The sequence below is a fragment of the Rhinatrema bivittatum genome, chromosome 3 (genome assembly GCF_901001135.1).
Source record: "Rhinatrema bivittatum chromosome 3, aRhiBiv1.1, whole genome shotgun sequence".
In the NCBI taxonomy this organism is placed as follows: domain Eukaryota; kingdom Metazoa; phylum Chordata; class Amphibia; order Gymnophiona; family Rhinatrematidae; genus Rhinatrema; species Rhinatrema bivittatum.
The window spans coordinates 166,579,428-166,600,694 of NC_042617.1; the positions used below are offsets into that span (position 1 = coordinate 166,579,428).

The window sequence follows — 21,267 nt, forward strand, 5'->3', positions numbered from 1 at the left end:
AGAGGCTGGTTGGGGCGATGACTGGTGAGACACAGTTTGGTATGAGGGGGTTACTGATGAGAGGGGAAATTACTGGGGTGACTGGGGTGACAGGTAGAAGAGTGATGTTATAGTCGTGGACCCTTGGGCCATCTGAGACTGCAGATGTTATCCTGTGGAACCCACAGGTAGCGTCACAGCCGGGAGGCGGCACTGAAGAGACTCCGGAGAAGATTTCACCACTGGAAGTCCGAGGTCCCCCCAGGAGGAGCCCGTAGGAACCCGAACCTCTTGGAATTAGGCGGGACCCTATGTGACCAAGGATCCGGGCAGCAGCCAAAGAGATGGGCGATGAGGACGGCTGGGCCCAGGCGGCTGGAAGAATCTTCACCCTCGGAAGCCCACAGCTCCCCTGGGAGGAGCCTGTGAGAGCCCGAGCTAATGGGACCTAGGCAAATCCTCTGGGCCAGCAAGTACCGGATACCTGAGGTGGTGGAAGAGACTGAAGTCGGAGTCCAAGAACGAAGCCGGGTCAGAAGCCAGAAGTCAGAGGTCCGAAGCCAGAGCCAAGGGCAGAATCTGGAAACAGAGTCGTGGGACGGAGCCGGGACAGAAGCCAGAAGTCAGAAGTCAAAACCAAAACCAAGGGCAGAAGCTGAAGACGTAGTCAGGAGACGAAGCCAGGTCAAAGCCAGAAGACAGAAGAGATGATCCAAGATCCAGCACAGCAACTAGCAACTCAGGGGACTAAGTGAATCTCATTGCAAGGTGCTGTCCTAGTCAAGCTGCAGGGTTTAAATACCCTGCAGCATCTGACGTCATCCGGGGCGACCCCGTCGAATTTCCCGCGCTGGCCCCTTTAAGGCTGCAGCCCCCGGGTGTGCGCGTGCCTAGGGGGTGGGGCCAAGCGCATCGGGTCGACAGCGTCTCCCTCGCACAGGGAGAGCCGTGGCAGGATGCTGGTCGGGGCTACCAGGCCGAAGAGGAGTCCGTGTGAGCTGGGCCGGCCCCGAGGTAGGAGGAGAGACTGGGGCACGGCCCGGTCCCGTAACAAGTGACTGGTTGGGGTGGTGACTGGTGAGAGTGAGGCAGCCTGGTATGTGTTTGAGTTGACTGTATAGGGTAACAGGTGGGAGAGAGAGGCATCCTGGAGTGTGGGGATTGATAGGTCACCCCCTATATACACCAAGCTGCCTCTCTTTCACCAGTCATCACCCCAACCATTCTCTCCCACCTCATACAGTCACCCCAGTCACTTCTCCTTTCACCAATCACCCCCCACCCTGCAAACACATAGATACACACCAGAGGAATTAAAAGTATGCATATCCCAAAATGACAGGTCCCCTTTCCTAAAATGAAAAGGGTTTGATCAATTCAAAATATGCATTTTACACGTTGGCTAGAACTTGATACTATTATTGCATCACTTGTTTATTTACACTTGTTACCAGGCACTGGCCATCTCCCCACAAACACCACTTTGCAAACTTGGCAATACAAACAAGTAACTAAGGAGTCAGTCAGTGGAAATGCAGAATCATACCTCTAGCTAACAAACTGTTCCTCCAATTGACACTTTTTAACATATCAGTATGATTTTCAGTTAATGTACACTAACTCTGAAATTAGGGAAACCCAAAATAAATACCTCCCCAACCATTTTAAATACAAAATCTAACAGATAATGACCTGAAATGAAAATAACATTAAAAAACAAAGCACACCCCTATTAGACAATATTGGCTCAATCTTGAGAAAACCAGCTGAGGAGATAAGATAATTTTACCTGAATATTTTGAGTCAATTTTTCAGCCAAACCTAACTGGCTATGTTTTCAGATGAAAATTATCTAAATATAGCTAGGAAAAAATATAGTAGAAGCTGCCCACTGAACACAGTAGCTCAACAAAAGGGGCACCCTGACCCCCTGCTGTTTGAACCTTATTAGTCACGGATTATCCAAAGATTTATATCTTGAGTCCTAAATGTCATGAATTTGTTCTGCTCCATCATATAAAATTGGTTGTCATAGCCTAGTCAGGCCCAAATTTTGTATCTCTAATGGATGAATTTTCAAATTTTTATGCATGTAAAAGTAATACATGCGAAAGTAACTTCTACTCAATATTTTATGAAAATAAAAAATATGCAGGGTGTTTTCCCATTCATGCACAACTATGTGTGCATGAAAAAGGGTTGATCTAGAGGCATTTATGGGTGAGGCCAAGACTGACACACATAGAGGTGAATTTTAAAAGCCGACAAGTGTATTAATTAGGGGATGTGTGAATATGTCGGGTGGTGCATGCCGAGCTGATTTTAAAGGCCACCGGGATACACACGTACATGCCGCTGTGCGCACAAACCAAAAGTTTCCAAAAGGGGGTGGGGAATGGACAGAGCTTGGGAATTCCTGGATTTTACCATGAAATTTGCGTGAAAATACCTACATGCACAGGTATGTGCTGGGGTCCCCTGCAGTGCAACTTTACTTTTGCTGTGGATTATGTATAAGTTGCAAAACAAAAATTTCTGGGTAGATCAGTGGGGCCTTTAAAAGTTGAAGCTAACAGGGGAGAAGGGAGGCTATTAAACTAGGGAGATTTTGGAAGTCTTATCCCTTAACTGGGTGAACTGGGAATGAACTGGGAAAACGGCTAATGACATCAGTGCACATGGTTTTTAAAATCCCCCCACTTATATGGTAGAAGCATCATTTGTGCACACAGGCACGCACCCACTTAAAATTGAACATATATATGCACGGGGTCAGGCTATTTTATAACATGTATGCATATTTATTTATTTATTTATTTATTTATTTATTTAAGGTTTCTTATATACCGAGGCACGTTTGCAAAACATCACCTTGGTTCACAATGTAACATAACTTAGCAACAAGCTTTACAATAATAACATTAACAGGGGGAGTGTTACAGGGGTAGGAGATAATACAGGACTTATATACAGGAATTATATACATATGTACATGTTAGTTACATATATGCATCCCTGCATGGCGGCCGACTAACTCACGCACGTGTGCATCCATGTGCCGGTTTAAAAGTTACTGTGTCATGTTGCTGTTTTAAAAGATATGCATGTATATTTTCTAAACTACTTGTGCATTTTTACATATGCTAATTATCTGGCGTAAGTGATATTAAACATGTTTATTATATAGTATTGACTGGGTAGGAGGCCTGAATGAACTAGGGGGAGTTCAGGCTGAAGAACTTGGAAGCTCTAAAAGACCTGGAGAAGGATTGGGTGAACTGGTGAACTAATTGATAAACTGGTTAATTTCATTTATGCATGCATGTTATAAATTTGGTCAACTTACATGAGTAAATCAGTAATTGCATGTGTGAATCCTCCTTTACATAGTAAGATGGCAAATGTCACCGAAAAAGACCCAAGAAGTCCATCAAGTCTGCCCAGCTAGCCCACAGCCACAGACCCAAAATCTATGCAGAAGGCTATCCAGAATAAAGCGAACTCCAACAGCAATGCTGCTGTGACTACCAGCAGGATTTGCTATGGCTGAATCAAGAATTGTGAATGACAGGTCTCCAGTCATAAGTGATCTGAGGGAATGATTTCTTCTGGAATACAAGGCCCAGCATGGATAAGCAAGGCTTCAATCCTTTCAATCTTTTGGCATCAGCATCTGGAGGCCACAGTGACATTGGGAGTTAACTGTGTTGCTGTCTCAGTAAGACCAAGTGAACCCTGATACAGTCAAACCTCTGACCCTCTACCATAAAACCTAAGACCAGGTAGGCCCAGCCCTGTACCTCTAAGAACAAGGTCAAGCAAGCCAGATGATTGTGAATCATTCCTCTGGGGTCATCTCTCAAACTAATGGACAAAATTCAATTGACAGGCAGCTGATCGTAGACCCTGCTGCCACTCCTTGCTAATGAGGACGTTTCTCACATGTTGCATCCCAGATATAAGGTTTCCAAGTACCAGTGGCCATAGATGTTCTCAACTAGTTAAAAACTGTTGGGTTTCAAAACCATAGATATGCCAGTATCAAGTATCCTGTTGCATTTGCTCCTGCTGCCAGTTCTCTGGATTTAGATCAACTCCTTTATTCCTGCTGCCATGGTTACAATCGTGCTGCTATGCAGTAGGACACCTCTGAGGCCTGTGCTGTCAGCTGCTCTGGGCACTATGCTGCCTGGCCTCTCTTTAGTAGGCAGAGATCCCAAAACTCAGTTTTGGCACAGAGGAAGCCATCCATGATTTCAAAACTAAACTTGTACACTGTCCTGATAGCTGGTACTAGATATTTTGTTGCAAGTCCCATGCTGACTGGCTCCAACAACTCTGTAGGTCAATTGCTATTGCTCTTCCCTGTTTGTCAGCATCAGCTGCCCAATATCTGAAAAGAGACCTCTTTGAATGGGATAGTCAGCAATATCAATGAAGCAAGAGGTGTTTGTGGTTGTTGGGAGCTCCCGAGCCTATGGTAAAAGGTCATATAAGTATCAGACAATGTAATTATTAGTCCTCAAGAACTTAGCTACAAAGCCAGTAAATGAATTATTTAAAGGTCTGAGGGTAGATACAAAGGACTGAACTCACTATGGGGCTTGTTATTCAGCAGTAGCAGAACAAATACAATTAATTGGTTAGCTTTAACCAGTTAACTTTGGATATTCGTCTGCACTTTACTGATTAACTGTACCACTGAATAGCCAGTAAACTTCATGGCGGGCCCCCTAGTCTTTCTATTATCTGAAAGAGTAAATAACTGATTCACATATACCCATTCTAGACCTCTCATGATTTTAAACACCTCTATCATATCCCCCCTCCAAGCTGACGAAACTAATTATACAAATTAAAAGGAAGGTTGCTTTCCTTTATCAAAGCCAAAAATAGGTCAAAAGTCACAGCATTTATTGGACCAAAAAGGGCCAGTGTCATCGGATAAAAGCAGCTATCTAAGCTGCTATCTAAGATGCTTTTTCATGGGAGGGGCCCCGCTATCATGGCGACACCCTCCCCGCCATAGTGGGACGCCACCTGCGAACAAAACATTGCGACTTAGTGAATCTAGGGATAAGTTAGCCGATTATTAACTATAACTGGCTAAGATGCAATTCATCAAATCGCGATAGGGCCTTATCACGTGCATTAGTTACTTCATCGAGATTTGAATATTTAAATGAGAAATTAAAATAAAAAATGGAGGCGTTTGGGCGGGGTTTTGAATAATGAGGGGCTGGTAGCGCTGCGGGTGATAATGTTTCACACATTTTTGCCGGCAGTAGCACCGGGAATAACTACACCTTTACACGCTATAGGGGTGAAAGTGTTCAGCGCGGCCGCAACCACGGGGTACAATACCACACCGCTGCAATGCGACCAGCTGCACACTTTTGCCCCGCCCCTTTTTTGGCCACGGGCGAACATTCTGCTATATTTATAGTGGAATGATGAATCCAGGGATAAGTTAGCCAGACAAATTTAGATCTCTTTCATAGAGGTCTAAAGTTATCCAGCCTTCTGGATAACTGGTTAAGTAACTGGTTAAGTAATGATGTCATAATATTTTTTTTAAAAAGCTGTAAATGGTCCTGTGGCCCGATTTCTCCCTCCCCCCCCCTCCAATTTCAGATAAGCCCCTGTGAGACTGTGCACCCCCACCCCCTAATCCCTTCCAACATGGCCAAATCATGTCCCATGGTCCACAGGTCGGGCCCCCCCCAACCTCTCTTCCAGTCTTAGATATAAAATTAAGTTCTTCATTTACAAAGCATTTTTCCCACAGACACAGAATGGGAGAAAAGCCTTAGTAAATCAAGCCCTAAGACTCCCCCTTCCTGGACACTACCGCCTCTGGCACTCCAGGGCTGATTCTGTAAAAATTATTACTGGAAGTGTAAGTTAGCCACTGTTTTTGCTTGCATTAGTACTGGATGTGTAAACAGTGAGTAATTTACAATTCTAGCACTGATTTTTATGGAAGCAGCACTAGAGTGACAAGAGCCGGTAAGATTATACCTTGCTTCCAGCATACTTTATTAGATCTGAGGGAATGAAAGAGGGGTCTGGAGGGAGGGTGCAGGCCTAGTACTTATACTTAGGGTAGGTGAGGGTGTCCAAGAGAGGTGACTGGGGGGGGGGGAGGGTTGCGTCTGTCAGTTGCAGACGGCTGCGACCACTCTGCCTTACCTCTTTTCTTCCTTTTTCTCTCTCCTTGGGCAAGATGGCTGCCTCTGGTGCCGAGTGCCGAGGGTCTCAGCATCTGCAACCTAGCATGGGCGTTCCAGTCCGCCATGCTCACTCTCATGGCCTCCTAGGGCACATGCGTGCACATCTCCTATGTTCAAATACACGTCATGGTGGGAACCTCGGAGGCGGCCCCACCGCATGACGTCAATAGCTCCTGGTATATCAAGCCTCCGCTTCACTACCACATATGTGTATATGTGAGTGTGCATGAGCAATGCAGATTTTAAAAAGCCGCAAAGTACGCTTGTATCTACCTATGCATACATAAAAAATAAGAGGATACGTATGGGCGGAGAATGGGCATTCTGGTGTGGGGCAAACAGTTCCGCATGAAACTCTGTATTTTAAAATCGGAGAACTCGGTGCACGTCAACTTTTTATCAGTGTAACTTTACAGCTGCTCCAGATGAGGAGCAAGTTTGTAGATACTAACTTTTAGGCCTTACAGGACAGAATGAGGTGCCTGGGTCAAGGGGTGGGGGGGGGCATGTAGGATGAAGAACCAGGGGGATCATGAAGACCTCGTTATTAATAGAGGAAACTGGTAGATACATTGGAAAAACTGGGTTGCCCCTCCTGCGAGCAGGTTTTAAAATTCACCTACATAAGTGCTTCTGTTCCTGACTTGTTCCTGCATCCTAGTTCCTGCATCCTGCTTGTTCCTGTGTTCGTCTGTCCATCTACCCAGGTAGTACCCTCAGACTATCTTACTGGTACTGACCTCAGCTTGCTCCTGACCTGTCTGCCTGCCTGCCAGCTGCCTCAAGACCTCAGCCTGCCTTGATCTCGTCTGACCTCTGGTACCTGATCCCTGATTTACTGACCACTCCTCGGACTGACCTCTGGATCTTGACCTTTGCCTGCCTGACCTTGTCTCCAGATTCTGGCTCTGTTCCTTGCCTTGTCATCACCAACTCTACTCTGGTTCTCCTTGTTCCAACCAGTCTCCAACTTCGAACCCGGTCTATTTAGAACATCAAAAGTGGATTTCATTGATCTGCTTTGAGTTTTTGTGACTCTATATCTGGTTTTCTAGTTCTCCACCAGAAGAATTTGAAAACTTTTTTGAGAAAATCTGTATTTCTCATCCACTTCAAATCAGGCTCAAAGCTTTTACTTGGCTTGAGATTAATGGTAAATTGTTCACATATTCAGAATATACTCTCTGTGGTGTGATGGATATGGAAGGGTCACACAGCAAAGGTGACAGTATCTCATGAAAATTTGACATAATATTATCAACTTTATGTAACTAGAAGGCACTCGGGCGGATTTTAAAAGCCCTGCTCGCGTAAATCCGCCCGGATTTACGCGAGCAGGGCCCTCGCGCGCCTATTTTGCATAGGCCGCCGGCGCGCGCAGAGCCCCGGGACGCGTGTAAGTCCCGGGGTTTTTTGAAGGGGGCGTGTCGGGGGCGTATCGGGGGCGGGACCGAATGATGCGGCATTTCGGGGGCGGGACCGGGGGCGTGGTGCCGGCCCGGGATCATGGTCGAGGCCTCCGGACCAGCCCCCGGGTCGGATGACGGCGCGCCAGCAGTCTGCTGGCACGCGTAGATTTACGTCTGCTTCTCGCAGGCGTAAATCTAGGGACAAAGGTAAGGGGGGGTGTTTAGATAGGGCCGGGGGGGGTGGGTTAGGTAGGGGAAGGGAGGGGAAGGTGAGGGGAGGGCGAAAGAAAGTTCCCTCCGAGGCCGCTCCGATTTCGGAGCGGCCTCGGAGGGAATGGAGGCAGGCTGCGCGGCTCGGCGCGCGCAGGCTGCCCAAAATCGGCAGCCTTGCGTGCGCCGATCCAGGATTTTATAAGATACGCGCGGCTATGCGCGTATCTTATAAAATCCTGTGTACTTTTGTTTGCGCCTGCTGTGCGAACAAAAGTACGCGATTGCGCTTTTTTAAAAAATCTACCCCACTGTGTCCTGTGGCAATATAATATGATATTTCAAAAAATATTTTGTAACAGAATTTGTTACATAGGAAGTTTAAGTGTATCTACAGTATGTGCTAGATTTAAGAAAAATACACGTGTGCCCATGTGCGCACGCTACTGGGAGCGCACACATGAACGCGCGATTTTATTACATGCGCACGCCGGTGCCCGCATGTTATTAAATTGGGGGCAGCGCACAAGGGGGAGTCGATTTTGGCAACATTCGCGCAGCAACGCACCGGGGCCTTCCCCAGTTCCCTCCCAGTCCGCTCCAATTTAGGAGCGGACTGGGAGGGAACTTTCCTACCCCCTACCCTAACCTCCCTTCCCCTTCCCCTCGCCTTCCCATCCTCTAAAACCCATTTTTAAATTTTTTTTACCTTCGAGTTTGCAAGTTACTTCAGGGCCTGACCTGAAGTAACTTGCCGCACTGGCAGCTGGCCGGTGCGCGAGGCTCCAGAACAGCGAGGAATGGCGTTGTCCTAGGCCATGCCCACTCCGCCCCCCGGACCGCCCCTTCACACAGGCCTGGCTCTTGTGCACATAACGGGGGTTACGCACGGGGATTATTTAAAATCCAGCCTTATGTTCATATTAGAAATTCTACATATGCAATATTTAAATTTCAATCTTGTTTCTATTTGATTGACCGGGTTATTCATCAAACCATGATGTGCCGGTATCGCGGTGGCACATTGCAAATTTGGGGAAGGGGAGGAGTATGAGCAGGGTTTGGGCAGAGTTATGTCCCAGTAGCGCTGCGAGCGATAATGTTTTCTACATTACCGCTGGCAGCACTGCAGGAAATAACTACACCTTTTCCCGTGATGCTAAGGGTGCGAAACTGTGCGGCCCAGCCGCAAGCACGGCAGGCAAAAACCTACCGCCGTAATGAAGCCAGCTGCACAATTTCGCCCTCACCCCCTTTTTTTTTGCTGCGGCTCATCATTCTGTTATAAATATAGAATGATAAATCTAGGCCTTATTTTGGTAATGTATTCTTCAAGTGTAGTTTATAACGTATTTCACCTTGCTGCACTTACAAAAAGAATTCAATGAAGTTCATGGAATATCTCTGTACAAGGTACTAGTAATAGCAAAGCACTTTATTACACCTGCCTTCTAAGTTTTACAAGCATTTCGTCCATAGGGTGCCACATTTTAAGATTTTGAACTGCCCCCTCTAAAGAAAAAAAAAGTGTGCAAATTAATAGCACACAGTTGAAATCTTACAGAAGGTAACAGGAACCTCAGACTCCACTGCCGCCTTTCAATAAGCCTTGAAGAAAATTAAATATTTGCCAAACAAAAGAGCACTGTATTGAACAAGGAAGGGATTAAGGGGAAATAGAAAGGTCTCCTAGCTTTAGAACTGACAAGCAACAAGAAAGCTATATACGTACGAGAGATACACAGACCAGGAAAAACTGGGAGACAGCCCAGAAACAGTCCCATTTGCTTTGGGCACCACCAGCCTGATTATAAAGAACTTCCAAGTGGACTCGGATACGTTGTCTGCATACATTGCTCTTTAAGAATTCCAGAAAGAAGCTCTGTTTGGCACAATACAGGTAAACTTGGGAGATTAAGAAGGTGAATTTTCAAAAGCTGCGCATGTAAAAATTAGCAGGTCCGCATATAAAACAACGTATAATCGCAAATATGCCATTTTATAAACCTTAAGATACACGCATAAGTAAGGATGCAAGAGTATGTTTGTGTGTGCAGAAACCGGTCAAGCCAGGGGCATTCCGGGATGGGAGCCAACATTTATGCCAGTAAGTTGCTATTTTAGAAGCAATTTTGCATGTAAATTTGGCAGCTTCCTCACGTGAGTGATCATAAATGTCTTAAAAGTGTAATACTGACTGGGTGGGGGGTCTGGCTGAAATGAGTAGAGGCTGAGGAGTAAGGAGAGTTTCAATGACCTAATATACCTAATAATGACATAGTAACATAGTAGTGATGTAGAAAAAGACCAAATGGTCCAGCTAAAACTTGAAATCAACATTTATCCAGCTAAATTTAAATTTAGCCAGCTAAGCAGCAACAGTTAACTGGACAAGCTACGACATTTTCTGACTAGGTACCTGCAAAGCCACTACTTACCTGGATAAGTTTTAAAATGCCACTTATTCTGCTAAGTCAGATAGCTGGATAAGTCTAAAATGTGCTAATTATCCAGTTAAGACAGATAGCTGGATAAGTAGTGCTTTTTACACTTCTCTTGCCATCTGACTTTAGCCGAATAAATTAGTGGTTTTTCCGCTACTTAGCCGGATAAATCAGAACTGATTCTTTTCTGGATAACTTGGAACTTGTCCAGATAAGCGCAGTAGTGTATTTGTAAGTTTTGGTTTTTTTCATGCACGTGCATATTCCCGCTTATATTTTGTATATATTTTATAACCTGACTTCATAGTATATACGCACAGGTTATAAAATACCGGAGTAGATTTCTGTGCACCCATATACATGCTTTTATGGGCGTAAGTGCAGATATTTGCACCCAGCACACGCAAGACAAACAAACCCATTTGGAGACAGTTCACCAAGAGGAATTATATTGACTGAAATAGACAGAATTGGAGCACATAAGAATGCTGTCAGGCTACCTGCTGCTCAATCAGTTTTGAGCCAGCAATTAACAATGGATCTTTTTTTAAGAAGTGACATTAGTAACACATTTTGACATCCAGAGGGAAAAAATGTGAAAAAGTTAAGTTCTATTGGCTTCTTGCCTTTAGTTGATCAGCAAGATGTTGAAACAAATTCAATTAATCTTTTAAACAAATCAGGTTATTGCCAAGATCCTTTGACTTTTGATGCTGATTTTTTTCTAAAACATCCTTGTAAAAGCTTGATTAAGTTTTGTAATAATATGTTTGTGTTTATTTTTTGTGATCCAAATCAGTTGAAAGCTTTCCTTTATAATAGAAGTCTCTCCCAAGTTTGATTGTGGGTGACACCCACATTATGTTGTATTGCAGGGCTCTATTTCCTTTCCTGTCCTTTCTTTTTTTTTTTTCTTATTTGTGCAAAGTCTTAAATCTCCTTGACATATTGCTAGTAGATGGAAAGGGACATTTTCAAAGCCATTTGCAATGCTAAATAGTGATTTTCCCAGCTAAATTAACTATCTGCCCTTCCTCAGTCTGGCTCAAGGTGCATACATAGTTCACAAATGCGTGCACATGTTTGTACAATGGGGCCGATGCAATATTTGTGTTCAGAAAATAGGTGCCCAGCATTGAGTGCCCATTATCATAACGTGCACCCAGCTACCTCTCCTGGGGGTGCAATGCAATATTTAAATTAGGGGTTGCACAAGTAAAGGGGGTGCCAGGGAAAATCTGTGTGTCCCTAGCACCTCCTTGGCATTAGTACATAGAAGAGGTGGTTGTCAAGCAGTTTGGGAAAATGAGCGTCCGTTTTCTCCCGCTACCGGCAAAGACATGCACAAGATTTACGGCCTGAACTGTGTATCTTGTGTGTGTCTATTGGGCATCCAGAATTTATTTTTAACTAAATCTGCTTTATTTGATTCCTCCTACTTAGTATCATACCTTTATGCCAGCCTTGGGCTGGCGTAAAATTTGCCACGTTGCAATGGGCACATTGGCCATACAGGACATTTTTTGCATCGCAGGGATTAGTTATTAGCCTCATGTACATGGAATTTACAAGTGATGAGCACTATTAGCAATGCAGTGATTTGGACGCATGTTTTGGACAATCTAATCCCCATATTGTGTCGGGTTTATGGATATGCATCCAAAACGTGCATCCAATCGCATTAAACCGTGCGCTAGCTGCTGTGCATGGTATTGCATTGACCTCCAATGTGCATTCACAATGTGCATACATAAGGGAGATATTCCCAAGGTTGTGTTTTGGGCAGGATTGAAAAATAACACATATGGATAGATCTGCATTTACTGTTTTTCAGAAAAAGTTTACCCATAGGTTCAAGAACTGGCTTGGTGGCTTAGTGGCAGTGCTGCACTTTTCCATATGGAGGATCCTTGGTTTGTCACTGAGTCAGATATCCATGGACTTTGCACCTATGCTGGCTGTTTTGAAAACTGCCCCATAATATGGAAAAGAGAGCTTAACCTGTGCAAGGTACGTACCATGGCATGCTCACCTTCCATGTCCTGAACATTCACTAACAGCACACTACTTATTTATTACCAGCCTCAGACCACATGGTAACTTCTAATTTGCAAGCTATCTAGAGGGCTCTGCTAACTAAGCAGAAAGCCTGAAAATAAATGCTATTTGCAGATGATGCTGTAAAACTGTTCCCATAGACCCTTGAGGATGAATATATTTGACAATATTTCCCGTGGCAAATAAATAAACAAACAAATAAATAAATAACAGCCAACACATACTACACATTCACAATACAAATATGTATTCTCAAACAAAACAATGAGAAATTACAGAAGCTTTTCAAGCATTGCTTCACACCTCACAATGTAAAAGGCACTGGGATGGAAATGGAAAGTCTCCAAGGTACTGGCATGATTGCAAAAATCATTGCTGTCCTTGCTGTGGTTTATTTAGCCAGTTACTGAGAGGCTTGAACATGAGGAATAGTTTTTGTGGGGGACTGAAGTGCCAACCCTGGCAACTAGCAAAAGCATGGTGATCTTCTTCCGACTGCTCCCCCCACCACACTCCACCCCCCCCCCCCCCCAGCATGCTCCCTCAATCCTTCCCCTCCTCAAAGGAAACATTTCACATGCTACCAGGAAGAAAGGAGAAACATGGAGGAGGGGTACAGAGTGACAGAAAGAGAGATGGAGTTGACATTGGAGACATACTGAGCAATTCAAAAATAAATGTATCTTTATTTAAACAGGCTAATGCAGGGGAAATATTGAGTAGGGCAGAGTGCTTGCTTGGGTAACTTTAGCTGAGATATTCAGTGGGAAACAAGTTAAATAGGTTTATCTGGATAACTATATTTGCTCTCCATCATGGTCAGTTACCTGGCTGAATTTATTTGGGTATCTCTGAATATCAGAGTTACCCAACTAAATTTAAGTCCCACTCCCATGCATTCTCCCTGTTCTGCCATCCTGAATGCCCCTCCATACTGCTTTTTTTTTTTACACAGTTAAAATTTAGTTCAGGTAAGGAGTTACCCAGTTAAAACTTCTTCACTGTGAGGGATGGTAAATGTAAAATCATGGCTTTGTCTGGTTAAATCCCAAACCTAGCCAAAGAAACCCGCTGAATATAGAAACATAGAAATGACGGCAGAAGAAGACCAACCGGTCCATCCAGTTTGCCCAGCAAGCCTTACACTTATTCTTTCTCATACTTAACTGTTTCTCTTGGCTCTTAGTAACCTTATGTTCTAATTCCCTTTTCACCCCCACTATTAATGTAGAGAGCAGTGATGGAGCTGCTTCCAAGTGAAATATTAAGTTTGATTAGTTGGGTAAGCGGCAGCATAGCTCTCTGCCATGAAGCAGAGGGCAATGCTGGAAATGTGTGAAGTATCAGTTTTTCTTTTCCCCTGTCATTGAAGCAGGGAGTCATGCCGGACATGCACCGAAAGTGAAGCATGCCTTGAAAGTCACATTAACTATCATCAAATATTGAAAAGCCTAATAATTGGTAATACCTATAGCCCATGAACCCATCCCTGTTTTTTTCTTTTTTTTTTTTTAATTGGGAGATGGATGCCCTTCATCCTTCTACTCTGTGAAGGTGGACACCTACCACTGGCATCCCGCTCCGTTAATGCCTCTGTGGCTACTGCTGCTCCATGCAGTGTTTTACTACCTGCTCTTTATATGCGTCCTCTAGAACTGATGGATCCCATCCCTGTTTTTTTTATTATTATTATTTATTTAATTGGGAGATGACAGCCCTCCATCCTTCCGCTCCGTGAAGGTGGACACCTATCACTGGCCACTGGCATCCCGCTCCGTGAATGCCTCTGTGGCTACTGCCGCTCTGTGCAGTATTTTACTACCTGCTCTTTATATGGACACCTACCACTGGCCACTGGCATCCCGCTCCGTGAATGCCTCTGTGGCTACTGCTGCTCCGTGCAGTATTTTACTACCTGCTCTTTATATGTGTCCTCTAGACCTGATGGATCCCATCCCTGCTTTGTTTTCTGTTTTTTTTTATTTAATTGGGAGATGACAGCCCTACATCCTTCCGCTCCATGAAGGTGGACACCTACCACTGGCCACTGGCATCCCGCTCCGTGAATGCCTCTGTGGCTACTGCCACTCCGTGCAGTATTTTACTACCTGCTCTTTATATGCGTCCTCTAGTCCTGATGGATCCCATCCCTGTTTTGTTTTTTGTTTTTTTTAATTTAATTGGGAGATGACAGCCCTCCATCCTTCCGCTCCGTGAAGGTGGACACCTACCACTGGCCACTGGCATCCCGCTCCGTGAATGCCTCTGTGGCTACTGCCGCTCCGGGCAGTGTTTTGCTACCTGCTCTTTTATACGTGTCCTCTGGACCCGATGGATCCACAATGTTTATCCCATGCCCCTTTGAAGTGCTTCACAGTTTTGGACTTCACCACTTCCTCCGGAAGGGCATTCCAGGCATCCACCACTTTCTCCGTGAAGAAATTCTTCCTGACATTGGTTCTTAGTCTTCCTCCTTGGAGCCTCAGCTCGTGACCTCTGGTTCTGCTGATTTTTTTCTGTTGGAAAGGTTTGTCGTTGTCTTTGGATCGTTAAAGTTTTTCAAGTATCTGAAAGTTTGAATCATATCACCCCTGCTCCTCCTTTCCTCCAGGGTGTACATATTTAGATTCTTCAATCTCTCCTCGTATGTCAACCGATGAAGACCCTCCACCTTCCTGGTCGCCCTTCTCTGTACCGCTTCCAACTTGTCCTTGTCTCTTTGTAGATACGGTCTCCAGAATTGAACACAGTACTCCAGGTGAGGCCTCACCAAGGACCTGTACAAGGGGATTATCACTTCCCTTTTCTTACTCGATATTCCTCTCTCTATGCATCCCAGCATTCTTCTGGCTTTTGCAATCGCCTTGTCGCATTGTTTCGCCGACTTCATATCATTAGACACTATCACCCCAAGGTCTCTCTCCTGCTCCGTGCACATCAGCCTTTCCCCCCCCATCGAATACAGTTCATTCGGATTTCCACTCCCCAAATGCATGACTTTGCACTTCTTGGCATTGAATTTCAGCTGCCATATCTTCGACCACTCTTCCAGCTTCCTTAAATCCCGTCTCATTCTCTCCACTCCTTCCGGCGTGTCCACTCTGTTGCAGATCTTAGTGTCGTCCGCAAAAAGACAAACCTTACCTTCTATCCCGTCCGCAATGTCGCTCACAAAGATATTGAACAGGACCGGTCCCAACACCGATCCTTGATCTCTATTAGGGATGTGACTTTGAAACAAAATTGGAAATGTTAACGATATTTCCTATTTCATTTCATAGCATTGTCAAAGTCAAATGGAAGAAATTCCAATGATATGTTCATTTACTTCTATTTCATTTTGAAAATTAAAAGAGAAAAAATCCACTGGCAGCAGCATGTAGATTTGCCCAAGGCCTCCTTGGCTTCCCTGGGGTCAACAAATTGGGGCTTCCAATTCCCAATCCCCCAAACAAAATGAAACTGGGCCTCCCCATGTGCCCCCCCCCCTCAAAAAAGTTCTCGGGGCCGGGAATCACCTTGGCCCCCACTTACTCTGTCCATGGGGGTCCACTGTTCCAGAGAGGCAAGAGGGCATTCTCACTCACCTGCTGCCCCAAGGTCCTCTGAATTTCAATGGTGCCAGTTGGCTATTGAGGTTGTGGGTGGAAGTAGGGGCTGCTAGGGATGGATTGGAGCAAATGAAGGTAATTGGGGGTGGGAGAGGTGGAGCAGGTGCTAGGGGTAAATTGGGACATTTGGGGGCAATTTGGGTATAGTGGTGGGGGTAGGGTAGGCGATACTAAAGATGGATAGGGAGTAATTGGTGGGTAGTGGGTGGGATAAGTGGTGTTTGAGATGGTTGGGTCAATTGGGCGACAATTGGAAGGGATATTGGGGCGTATTTTAAAAGGGTTACGCTCGTAACCCTTTTAAACCCCTCTTGCGTGTGCCAAGCCTATTTTTTATAGGCTTGGCCACTTACGCAAGCCCCGGGACCCGCGTATGTCCCGGGGCTTGAAAAAAGGGGCAGAGCGGGGGCGGTCTGGTGCAGGGCGGGGGTGTGGCAAGAGGCCTCCGAAGGCCTGCTAGGCCGGGGGAGCGCGTGCCGGCACTTGGCTGGCATGCGCAACCTACGCCTGCCCAGAGGCAGGCGCAACTTAAATAATAAAGATGGGGGGGGGGGGTATTTAGGTAGGGCTGGGTGGCGGGTTAGATAGGGGAAGGGAGGGGAAGGTAGGGGGGGTGAAAGGAAAGTTCCCTCCGAGGCCACTCCGATTTTGGAGAGGCCTCGGAGGGAACGGGGAAAGCCATCGGAGCTCCCCTAGGGTTCGGTGCGCGCAAGGTGCACAAGTGTGCACCCCCTTGTGCATGCCGACCCCGGTTTTTATAACATGAGCACAGCTGCGCATGCATGTTATAAAATCCGATCAGGCGTAGATTTGTTTGCACCGGGTTGTGCGCACAAATCTACGCCCGCGCGTAGGTTCGAAAATCTGGCCCATTATGTTTTGGGGACCTGTCAAGATCACTGATTCAGATACATTTAGCTAATATTACTATTTCTTTGTATAGATTATCTCAAGAAGCAAGCCTGGGAGCTGAGAACAAAGTTAGGAGAGTGGCTGGACCAAATGCATGCCTGGCAAGAGGAGCATAGAAGCAAACTCATAAAGTGACCATCAAGGAAGTAAACTTATAACATGATCATCAAGGACATATCAAAAAGGCCTGCTTACATCACAGGTCCCACTACTGTTCTGCCATTCAAAAAGACCCTATCACTGGCTGCTGTTTCAAAAAATCATCATGCAGAGTTATTTCATGTGTGACTATTCTGTGGGTCATGGGTAGCACTGCAATGAAGCAGGACCTGCTATGCAATCACAGGCCTGGTACTGAACACACAGAGAGTGTTAGATTCTACTCCTTAAACTCTTACCAGGCAAACTCAGTGCTTCCCATTCAACAAACACCCATAGACTACTGGCAGCATTCTGGCCCTTGACATCTTGCAATCTACAGCACACCCCAATACCAAACACCCAGACACAGAGCCTGCCTCTGAGTCCCAAAAACTATCTGGTCATCATGTACTAAATCACAGGTGTACTGAAGATTCTGTATCTCTGGGAAACTTTCTATGGCCTTGTTACCCTTTATAGGACATGGTTAACCCCCAGCTAGGAACACTTACCATCAACTGCAGCTCTTCCTCTAATGCAATGCCCTTTAACTGCCTGTATGATCATGCATTCTACACCCTGCAGCATAAGAGATAATTGAATGATACACTGTTTTCTATCTCTTCATAGAAAATACCAGATTGTCAGAGGAGGGAGTAGGAAGAAGAGGAAGATGAGAATGAGCCCCAGGCCCCTTTTGCTGCTATTACAGTAATTAATAAGCAATAGTAGCTTGTGATTTATCTAATGTTTGGGTATTTGCCAAGTACTTATGATGGATTGGCCACTGTTGGAAACAGGATACTGGGCTTGATGGACCCTTGGTCTGACCCAGTATGGCATATCTTATGTTCTCTGTGGTGTAACCAGTCCTTGTCTTACAGTGGGCTACCAAATTTCTATGCAGGAACTAAGGCAAACACTGGTTGCATCACCACAATGTATACTATTTGGAAAAACATATTTGCACACATACTTGATATTTCTCATTTGCCGATGCCTCCACCAATTCACCCAGTCCATCTTCAGTTCACCTGGACCCTCTAGTACAGGTGTGGCCAACTCCTGTCCTCAAGAGCCACAAACAGGACAGGTTTTCAGGATATCCACAATGAATATGCCTGAGATAGATTTGCATACATTGGAGACAGTACATGTAAATGTATCTCATGCATATTTAATGTGGATTTCCTAAAAACCTGGCCCGTATATGGCTCTCAAGGACAAAAGTTGGCCACCTCTGCTCTAGTACTTCACCCAGAACTCCCCCCAATTCCCCCAGATTTCCCACCCAAGAATTGCAGAAAACAGACACGTCCAATTTCACTTGTTCTAGCAAGCAGCGTATACTGTTTGTTCATCTGTCAGATGTACATATAAAGTGAATTTTTTGTGATGGGGTTTTCTCCCTTTACAACAGAAGAGCAAAGGTGATCTAAGTGGTTAATTCTGAACAGCCTGGTAGGGACTACAATGGTTTGACTCTAGGGAGAAGAATGTGAATTAAAGCAGAAAAGGTACCTTGGGTGAAGTTGGAAAAATAGGCTGTGGAATTACAGTATTCACAATGAACTTGGCCTTCATATATAGTAACAACGGGAAGGATCCCAGATCCCTAGACACAGGGCCAAATACAGGTTATCCCCCCCCCCCCCCAAAAAAAAAATGTGTCCATCTTGAATAAGAGGTAGATAACAGGATAGAGTAATAAAGGGAATGAATAGAAGCAACATAGATAAAATAAATAAGGTTCTCCTACTTGCTCACTATCAGGTAAATTTTAAAGGCATTGCTCATACGAAAACATCCCCATACACATCTATGTGGGCCATACGAGAATAACATGAATTTTAAGAAATCAAGAAGTACGCATGTACATCCAATGCATGCATCAAGAACAAGTGAGTAGAAAAGAGGCAGAGCATGGGTGTTCCTGGGTGGGACAAAGAGTTACTCACATAACTCCAAATTTTAGAAAAGCTGACCATATCGTGCGTCGTGTAACTTTACTGCGAGTCCTGATGAAGAACAAGTCTGGAGATCTCAAATTTTAGGAATTTTCTAGGCTGCTGAGCTACCATATATACTCAGGGGAGAGAGAGCAAGAGAAAGAGCACTGTAGGAGAGGCAATATGATACTATATATATCTACCACTGAAAGAGGGGCACTTTCAACTCTGGGTGGGTTTGGGGGAGTGTGGGTGATACATTGGCACGCTACAGACCCTTGCACTCTGGCCAGGTAAATATAAATTGGTTATTTCCACTCTCAGACAATAGAAGAACTAGGAGGCACTCCATGAAGTTAGCAAGTAGCTCATTTAAACAAATCAGAGAAAATTCTTTTTCACTCAATGCACAATTTAGCTCTAGAATTCATTGCCAGAGATGTGGATATGGCAGTTGGTGTAGTTAGGTTTAAAAAAGGTTTGGATAAGGTTCTTATGATTCAAACCTACCCTGAGCTGAAAGTGCCCCTTTTACAGTGGTAGATATATATAGTGTCATAATTACTCTCTAATAGTGTTCTCTCTCTCACTCTCCCTCCCTCCCTCCCCCATCAGCAGGTAGCAGTAAAGTTATGCAGGTGACGCACGCAATGGTCAGCTTTTCTAAAATTAGGAGTTATGTGTGAAACTCTTGGGAATTTCCATGTCCTGCCCCTTTTCCATCTCCTTGTTCTTGATGCGCATAATTCGTGGCTTCTTAAAATTAATGCACAGTCCACATACGTGTTTATGGCGCCATTTTTGTGCAAGCAATGATTTTAAAAGCGACCTGTTAGGGAAACTTCTTTAACCTGATGATTTAAAGCCAAAATGTTGCAGGTTCAAATCTTGAGAGCCCCAGTTAGAAGAATAATTCATGATACTACAGAGTATATAACACACATTCTTAAAATGTTATTGTGTTGATAGCATGGTGCTTACATGTTCTTAGCATGTTGCTGTCACTTTCTTGTTAAGAACATAAGAACATAAGAAAATGCCATACTGGGTCAGACCAAGGGTCCATCAAGCCCAGCATCCTGTTTCCAACAGTGGCCAATCCAGGCCATAAGAACCTGGCAAGTACCCAAAAACTAAGTCTATTCCATGTAACCATTGCTAATGGCAGTGGCTATTCTCTAAGTGAACTTAATAGCAGGTAATGGACTTCTCCTCCAAGAACTTATCCAATCCTTTTTTAAACACAGCTATACTAACTGCACGAACCACATTCTCTGGCAACAAATTCCAGAGTTTAATTGTGCATTGAGTAAAAAAGAACTTTCTCCGATTAGTTTTAAATGTGCCCCATGCTAACTTCATGGAGTGCCCCCTAGTCTTTCTACTATCTGAAAGAGTAAAAGGCAGCAGAAAAACATGATGTTTAAATAGTTTCTGGTATGTTCTTGTTCCTGGGATGTTATTGGCATATTTGAATATTAGAACCGTTTCATTAGGCTATTTCTTAAATGATGGTCACCTTGTTGTATGTCAGTTTTCAGTTTATAATCTACAGTATACAATTATTGCAAGTCATACTATAATAAAATCTTATGTTAAAAATGCAGTGAAGTTACAGTGTATGTATGAAATATAATTCAACTCTCTAACTTTGGAAACATTTAGAAAATTGTTATCTATACTTTATTGGCAGCTCCTCCAAAATTAGAAAGGTCTAAAAAATAGTACTTTGTTTTTCATTGAACCTTTCATATTGAATCTCTTCCAGAATTAACCTTTTTCTCTCATGGCAAACATGAAAACAAGTCTTTCATTCCAAAATTACATTAAGGATTGTAATTTGAGATCAGATATGAATTCAAGTTTAAAATAGCTCATTTTTAACTCAGTGTTCAACTCTACATTACCTGATTACCACAAGCATTGTACTGTACTATGAATACCCTTAGATGTTTTCCTTTTGACTTTTTAAGGAAAAGTCAAATAAACCTTGGCCCTAGATACATGATCTCATGCCATGGTTTTCGAAAGAGGCCTCAATGTGAACTATTCATTTGTCAGGTTGTGCAATGTATGCAGCACTATTTAAGAAATACCCCTCAAAAAGCATTGCCTCAAAAACTGTGATCAACATGACCAGTTAAAAGAATATTAATGAAGCTGCCACAGGAATACTGCAGATCCCAGGATTCACAATGTTGCGTTCTGCTTTTTAGGAGTCAGCACTGAAAATAATTTAGGTTCAGTGAGGACATGGTTTGCCCATATTTGGGACTTAAGAAAATGTCTGCCTGAAAGATATTGATTTCAGTAAATAAACT

At 44.3% G+C, this 21,267-nt stretch overlaps 1 long non-coding RNA gene across 1 annotated transcript; it reads left to right on the forward strand.

Annotated features, from left to right (window-relative positions):
• Positions 1-9,552: 9,552 nt before the first annotated feature.
• On the forward strand, positions 9,553-18,082 carry LOC115088711. Its single transcript, XR_003855831.1, has 3 exons — positions 9,553-9,731; positions 12,110-12,285; positions 16,888-18,082. It is a non-coding gene; the product is annotated as an uncharacterized LOC115088711 (long non-coding RNA).
• Positions 18,083-21,267: the final 3,185 nt, after the last annotated feature.